At 37.0% G+C, this 8,452-nt stretch overlaps 1 pseudogene; it reads right to left on the reverse strand.

The window, feature by feature from the left end:
• Positions 1-5,722: 5,722 nt before the first annotated feature.
• LOC125118101 (dnaJ homolog subfamily B member 6-like) lies at positions 5,723-7,302 on the reverse strand (annotated as a pseudogene).
• Between the last annotated feature and the right edge of the window lie 1,150 nt (positions 7,303-8,452).

The following is an 8,452-nucleotide window of genomic DNA, read 5'->3' on the forward strand; positions in this document are numbered from 1 at the left end:
TTTTTGATTCAAACAAATTTCAAAAGAATGATCTTTTTATCTCATCTCAGTTTATACATTATGGCTCAAACCTTGGAGGCTGTGGCATACAACTGCCATCTGGTGTTGGGAAGTTTGCATGGCAGGGCTGTGAATTTAATCTATTAAAAACAAAACAAAAATAAAAAATATTACTTTGGGGGGCAGAATTTGCAAAACTAAAGTGGTCTAAATTAATAAGCTATTGTTGTTTTAAAAAAAAGAGGGCAGAAAGCAACCTCTGAGAAAACCTCCTTATGGAATTCAGAGTGATGCAGAAGGGGATTTTTTTTTTTGTTTTTCATGGATGTGGACAGTCTGCGAATTGTGAATGGATTCATTGTCCTAATGATCTGGTTTATGCTTGAATATGCTGTAAATGTACACTGAGAAAGTGATCCAATACAAAAAGAAGTGGATTTTAGACGTGATGTTTTGTAAACTCTTAAGTTCCTCATTTTAAAGGTTATAGTGCTTTCAACAAAATCAAGCATTATTTTTCTATTATTGTGTGGTTAAATCTTTTTCTATGTCACGTAAGAGTGCTTAATGCTTCCAGAAATCATTTTACTTGAAGAAATCAGTATGAAAAATCAAACCCCATGATGCTTTTGAGATTAGTAGACCTTCTGTTGAAAATAGGTATACCGGTGGTACAAATGTAAGTGATCTGTTCCAATCACCTAAAGTCAGGAAGGTTGGCAGGGACTGAACACCCAGTCTCTGACTGTCTTCTCTTGGGAGTCCAGATGTGGAAAGCTTGTCTTTTTTGAGCTTCATTTTAATTAGCTGATCAGGGGAAACAGTGATGAAGTAGCCCAAGGGAAACCTCCAAGCTACCCAGCTGAACATTACAAGACTGGCTCTATGGTCTAAGAAAAGCTAAAGTATCACTTAATTCTACAGTGAAAAATAACATTGGGGATGATTGCAGTTAGGAAGGAATGAGAGTCTTAAATGCATTTCTTACTGCTCTGGTCTAAGAAAGTTGGCTTAAGAAATTATGCATTTATAAAGAATTCTACTTACCTGAAAATAAAAAACCTATTTTATTAAATAACAGTGAAAGCTGCGAATTTTTGATTTTCTTGTAGTTCCCTTTGTGAGCAATTAGCTACCTTACTTCTTCGGGTTCACAGCTGGGAGTTATAGGCAAGCTGAGAGTGGCAAAAGTAAAATTTGTTCAGGCATCAATAGGAAACTGCATTGGACGTTTTCCTGAAACTTACCTCTGTCTCAAGCAATCAGGTCGTATTAAATTTCAACTCATACTTTACACATTTGTCCAGTTCTGCATTACGCTTCTGATATCTTTAGCATTAGCACTGAATAGAGTGAATAAATAGGAAACAGTCTTAAAAACCTGAGGCTGATGTCTGCTTTGTTTCCTCAACCTTTCTTTCATCTCTTTTCCTCTGTCTCTTGCCATCCTCTGTCTCTCGCCATTTGAGGTAAGTAGTTTGAAGATGATTCCAGGTAATCAGTAGTCTATTCAGGAATCAAATGGACCCCTTCCTATCTGTAACTTTAGTACCTCTTCACAGTAATGTCTGGATGTCCACTATTTTCCATTTCTATAGCCACCAGATAAGTGTAGGACTTTGTACAAAAATTGCAACAACTAAGCAGTTTCTCTACTATTTCTCTCCCACTGGGCCCATACGATATAGACAGTAGTTAATTTAATTTTCTCAAACATCATTTTTCTTTTTCTTTTTTTTTGTCTTTTTGCCTTTTCTAGGGCCGCTTCCGCAGCATATGGAGGTTCCCAGGCTAGGGGTCCAATCGGAGCTGTAGCCGCCGGCCTATGCCAGAGCCACAGCAACGCGGGATCCGAGCCGCGTCTGCGACCTACACCACAGCTCACAGCAATGCCGGATCGTTAATCCACTGAGCAAGGGCAGGGATCGAACCTGCAACCTCATGGTTCCTAGTCAGATTCGTTAACCACTGCGCCACGACGGGAACTCCCAAACATCATTTTTCTTACTTAAGTTCTTATAACCTTTATGATTCATGTTATATAGCAAATCCAAATTCGTTGCTATGACCTTTGAAACTACTCTCCATATTGTTCTTATTTGCAATTTCCATACTCTATTCTCCTATTAGTTCCCAATGTGGGCTCTGCTACAAACAAGATAAACATGTTACATTGGATTATTTTCTTGAATCTTCACAATGATTTACAATGTATTATTCTTACTTTATTTTATATACTATATGTGAATTAGGATCCAAATAAGATCTACATCTTATGATTGGCTGCTTAAGTCTCTTTCAATCTACCAGTTACCCTATCATCTGTCTTTTTCTTTGCAAAGTGTTGGAGAAACCAGGTTGTTTGCCTTGTAGAATTTTCCACAGATTGGCCTTTGATGATTGCATTCACATGATGTAGATTAAGAACTTCCTTTGTCCTCTGTGTTTTCTATAAAATGGCAATTGAATCTATAGACTCGATTGGATCTACAAGTTGATTTTTTCCAGACTTACTTTATATGTAGTTTGTCTTCTTCCATTAGGAAGCATACTATGTCTGATTGTCTCTCTAAATATATTTATATTAACTTAGGATAGCATTTGTGCTTATTTATAAATCATTTGATAAATGGTTCTACTTATTGGAGTTCAGCTTCATCTTTCTTTAATAAATCACACCCATAATTATATTGTCTAAGAGCTTTCAGTTTCATGTTCCTTAAAGTGGAGTTCTTGAAATGAGATTAGTGTAGACTTCTAAATGTTCTTATTTCTAATATCTTATAATCTCTCAATAAGGCACTCTATTCACATACAAGTAAGATTTTCCCATTCATATTTTATCCATTGACAATTTAACTAAGTTACATAATTCCATTTTAAGTAGAATGGAATACACAAGTTTGGGAACAAACACAACTGACTTTTAAAAAGCAAACAGTTAAACTGGAGAGTGAAGACATGTATGGTTACCCATAAGTTTCAGTATATCTTGAGCATCAATTGATATGTTTTACAATGGGAATTAAGAGTTAACATGGCAAGTTAGTTAAATAATGGTCAATTAAAGGAGCTTCCAGCACATTACTGCCCAATAAAATTTTCTGTGATGGTGAAGATGTTCTGTATCTTCATTGTCCAATACAGTAGCCATTAACCACACTTGGCTATCGAGCTCTTAAATGTGGCTTCCATGAAACTGTGGAACTGAATTCTTAATTTAACTAATGTCCTTCTTGGACAGCTTAGTTCTAGGATACAAAATCTGTACTGGAGCATAACTGGCTCCAGAGTACTGTACTGCTCCCTGATCCAGTGTTTCTCAGGATTTTTTAAAATACATCAAACACATTCACATTCCTTTTACTTTTTAAGCAAATGATAAAGACCCAGTTTACCAACTCTTTAAAACCTAAACTTATCATGACCTATTTAAATAATTGTCTGCATAAAACCAAAAGACCCCAAATAGCCAAAGCAATCTTGAGAAAAAAAGAACAAAGCTGGAGGAATCAGAGCTTCAGACTATACTACAAAGCTACAGTCACCAAAAGAGCATGGTACAGACACAAAACAGACACGCAGGTCAATGAAACAAAATAGAAAGCCCTGAAATAAACCCGTGCACTTATGGTCAATTAATCTATGGCAGTGAACACAAGAAAATACAATGGGAAAATACATTCTCTTTAGTAAATTGTGTTGAGAAAACTGGAGGCTACATGTAAGTATATGAAATTAGAACATTTTCTCACACCATATTAAAAAGTAAACTCAAAATGTATTAAAGGCCTAAATGTAAGACCTGAAAAAATAAAACTCCTAAAAGAAAACACAGGCAGTACACTCTTTTACATAGGTCTTAGCAATATGTTTTTGGATCTGTCTCCCTCAGGCAAGGGAAACAAGAGCAAAAATAAACAAGTAGAACCTAATCAAACTTAAAAGCTTTTGCACATTGAAGGAAATGATCAAAAAAGGGAAAAGGCAACCCACTGAATGGGAGAAGATATTTGCAAATGATATGACTGATAAGGGGTTAATATCAAAAAAAAAAAAACCCTCCTACACCTCAATATTTAAAAAAAAAGATTTAAAAAGTGGGCAGAGGACCTGAATTACCTCTTTACAAAGAAGATACACTGATGGTCAGCAGGCACATGAACAGATGCTCAACATCACTAATCATCACAGAAATGCAAATAAAAATGACAATGAAGTATCACCTCATACCTGTTAGAAGGGCTATCATCAAAAAGACAAGAAATAGCAAGTGTTGGCAAGGATGCAGAGAAAAAAATAAAACTAGGACAATGTTGATAGGAATGTAAATTGGTTCAGCCACTATTGAAAACAGTATGGAGGGCTTTCAGAAAAACTAAAAATATAACTACCATATGATCCAGCAATTCCACTCCTGGGTATATAGCCAAAGAAAATGAAAACACTAATTTGAAAAGATATATGCACCCTAATATTCATAGCTGAATTATTTACAATAGCTAAGATTTGTAAGCACTCTAAATGTCTATCAACAAATGAATGGATTTTGTATGTACACACATTTTATATGTACACACACGTACACACAATTGAATATTATTTTAGCCTTATAAAAAAATGAGATTTTCCTATTTGCAACATGGATGGAACTGGAAGGTATTATGCTTAGTGAAATAAGTCAGAGAAAAACAAATACTGTATGTTTTCACTTACATGTGGACTCTAAAAATAAAACAAATTAATATAACAAAACAGTATCACAGATACAGAGAGCAAATTAGTGACTACCAGGGGGAAGATAGGTAGGGGGAGGGACAAAATAGGTGAAGGGGATTAAGAGGTACAAACTACTAAGTATAAAATAAATAAGATACAAGGATGTACAGCACAGGGTATATAGGCAATATTTTATAATAAATTTCTATGCAATATAATCTATAAAATATCAAATAATTATGTTTTAAGTATGAAACTAATATAATATTGTAAGTCAATTATACTTCAATAAAATTGTTGTCAAAACTTAAGTTGCCAGCATTCATGAACACTAGAAAACATATTCAATTTATATTAATTAAACCGGAAATACATTACCATCAATGCAGTAATATTTTCCACGACAAAATACTGAAAAAAAATTGAGATTATTTTTGTGGAAGATTCATCCAGGCAATATTAACTTCACAGCAGGCTGACACTACTTGGCTCACATTGCAAACACAATAGAAAGGTAGGTCTATACTAGTGTTATTATAAGAAAGAGTCATTTACTATTAAATCTATTTAATCTTTCTATTCAAGATTACATTAGAAAAGCAAAGTACATGCAAAGATTTACTATAATTTTAAGGACAAAAAAATGGTCCTATTATGTGGTCCCAACAATAAACTCACAGTGGCTTGGATGAGCTGTTTATATATACTTTAGGTACAGCTATAATGAAAGTTGAGTTCATTTGACATCTAGAAAAAAATTTGACATCTAGAAAAAATTTGACATCTAGAAAAAATTTCCTGGAGTTCTCTTGTGGTGCAGCCAGTTAAAAATCCAGCATTGTCACCGAAGTGGCTTGGGTAGCTGTTGTGGCACCTGTTCAATCCCAGGCCCAGGAATTTCCACGTGCCATGTGAGCGTGCCCCCCAAACCCCCAAAAAGTGCCTGTCAGTCTTCAAATGAAGCTTATTGTGGTTAACATTTCTGTTAAATGCATGCATTGAATTACTTGTTAGCCAAGCATAGCAGCTGCTGCTTATTATTTAGCTTTAAAAACTAACCAGTCATCCTCAACTTCTATTCTTTCTTGAATGAACATCCTTGACAATTCTCTTTGGAGTGATTTTTCTGCCATTACCAATTTTTTTATCTTTTTGTCTTTTTTTTTAGGGCCGCACTTGTGGCATATGGATGTTCCCAGACTAGGGGTCTAATCGGAGCTGCAGCTGCTGGCACACGCCAGAGCCACAGCAACACCAGATCAGAGCCGTGTCTGCAACCTACACCACAGCTCATGGCAACGCCGGATCCTCAACCCACTGAGTGAGGCCAGGGATCAAACCCGCAACCTCATGGTTCCTGGTTGGATTTGTTTCTGCTGCGCCACTATGGGAACTCCTGGCATTACCAATTGTAGAAGTTGATATAGATTTGAAGTTGTCCATCCCACTACTGCCAAACAACAGTGGAAGAAAATGAAATGAGACCCTCATGATTTAGGGAACTGAAAGAAATTAATCCTATGCCAAATGAATATCCCCCTCCAAAAGGTGGAAATCCACTAAAGGCAGAGAAGAAGACCCTGTGCCTCAACTTCTACCCTCTGGATCCCTCTGCCAAAAAGGCCTCAAATGGGTCTTTGAAGTTGAAAGAAAACAGATCCCATCCACCAAAAAATTCCCTGAACACTTCACCTGGGTTAAGGAATGTGAAGCCAAACTGAATTGGACTGTTAAAATGACTTCCGTCTCCACCTTTATCATATTACCCTTCCTTGCCATATTTGTCACAGATATCCTGTTTTTTAGCATCTGGTAATATCTCATAAGCCTCACCTACTTGCTTGAACTTCTCTCTGCTTATTCTTTATGCTCAGGATTTTTCTGGATGCCACTTCAGTGCTAGTTTCCAATATGTCTTTTTAATAACCTTAAAAGGTTGAAGCATGTCTCTGCACGCCAGAATTTCGTAATAGTCTACTATGTTTTGACAGGCTGTTGAAAGGAAACTCGTTTCTGGTTTTAAGGTCACCTAGGATGTGGGAGCTGATGGCAGGAAGGTGAAGTAGTGGGGGTATTGCCCAGGTCTTCTCTCGGCTCATGCTTGCTGCACTGGTGATAGCGGCAGCCTGGTGTTTCTCAGGATTTATTCTTATAAGCCTCTGTCTTCGTGCACGATATCCCTTCTAGCTGAAAATTGCCTCCTCTTAATCTCCCAAACCTCTTAGCTAGGTGTGGTAATTAGACTCTGTGCTGGCCTCAAATAAGCCACACCTCCCAATTATTTACATATTTATGTGTCCCCACCACACTGACCCATGTGTAACCAATAAATTTCGTTGGCAGTGATATTGCTTGATTTCCAAGGCTAAGATATAAGAAGCTTTTCAACCTCCATCTTTATCTCCTAGAGCACTTGTTCTTGGCGCCCAGAGCCACCTTGTTAAGAACCTACCTACCCTGCTGGACGTCTCTTATGGAGAAGCCCTGAGACTTCATGGAGAGAAGGGAGGGTTCTAGTTGAGAACCATCTCTAGAGCCATCTTCTCCAAGGTACTGAGGCATGTGAGTGAAACTGTCCTGCATCCTGCTAACCAGCCTAGCTGCTAAGTAGATACCCAAGTTATGAAATGATTAATTTATGTTTCAGAGATGGTTCATTACGTTGCAATGAATAACTAGAACACCTGGCTAATTTTTACTCTTCCTTCAAATGTTTAGGTATCGCCTCTAAGCAATGTCTGATTTATCATTTATTTTCCCTTCCCAGTTTGAGATAGGTGTAGGTCTTCTTTGCTCCTATGCCCTGTGAGCACTTATTATACTTCATTCTACATTTCTGGGTTTGTGCTAACTGACCCACTGGACTGTATATTCCATGATGGTGTGTCTTATCTCTCTTTGTGAGAGGAGCTTGTCCTAGCATTAGGCACATAGTGGCTATTCAAAATAGGTTGACTAAATCACAGAATCTCAGTGTTGGTGGGACTTTAGAAGTCATTTAAAACAACCCAAGTCGATCTGCCTAATATTTGCCCATCTAGCCTAGGTGGGGAGCCCCTCCCACAATGAGAATTTACTCTTGGCTGAAGCAGGTTATCCCATCTTTAAATAGCTCAAACTCTTGGCACATGCTTGTCAGCTCAACCCTTGCTCTCATCATGTTTTTTTTTTTTTTTTCATTCCAGTTCTTCTTGGAGCTCATGAACTGGTTAATACGCTCATTTGTGCTGACTTGTGCACTGTCAACATTTTTTAGCCTTTTAAATGTTTGTGTCATGTATATCTAGCTGTATTATAAGCTTAAAAAAAGGTGGCTGTCCTAGATGTATGCAATTGTCTCCTGCTGGAATGTGCTGCATCCAGAAGTAACTGAGTTTATGTTCTTAATGCATTGCTTAACATTATGGGCTCTGGAGTCAGAAGTTGGGTTCAAATCCTAACTCTACCATGTATATGATTATGTGCAAATAGTCTGTTCTCCCATCTGAAAAAAAGATATAACTTCCTTGTACATTTGTTGTGGAAATTAAATGATAGCACACATAAATGGCACTTAGAACCTAAAACTCTCAGAAGCTCAAGAAGTATTAGTGACTCTTGTAACTGTTACAGAAACATAGTGCCAGTTGATCAAATTAAGCATTTTTTCCCATTTTGAGCATTGGATAACTTCCTGGTTTTCATTTGTCTTATCTCACCTTTACCTGGCCGCTTACCCTATAAAAAAACTTTA

The sequence above is a fragment of the Phacochoerus africanus genome, chromosome X (assembly GCF_016906955.1).
Source record: "Phacochoerus africanus isolate WHEZ1 chromosome X, ROS_Pafr_v1, whole genome shotgun sequence".
Classification (NCBI taxonomy): Eukaryota; Metazoa; Chordata; class Mammalia; order Artiodactyla; family Suidae; genus Phacochoerus; species Phacochoerus africanus.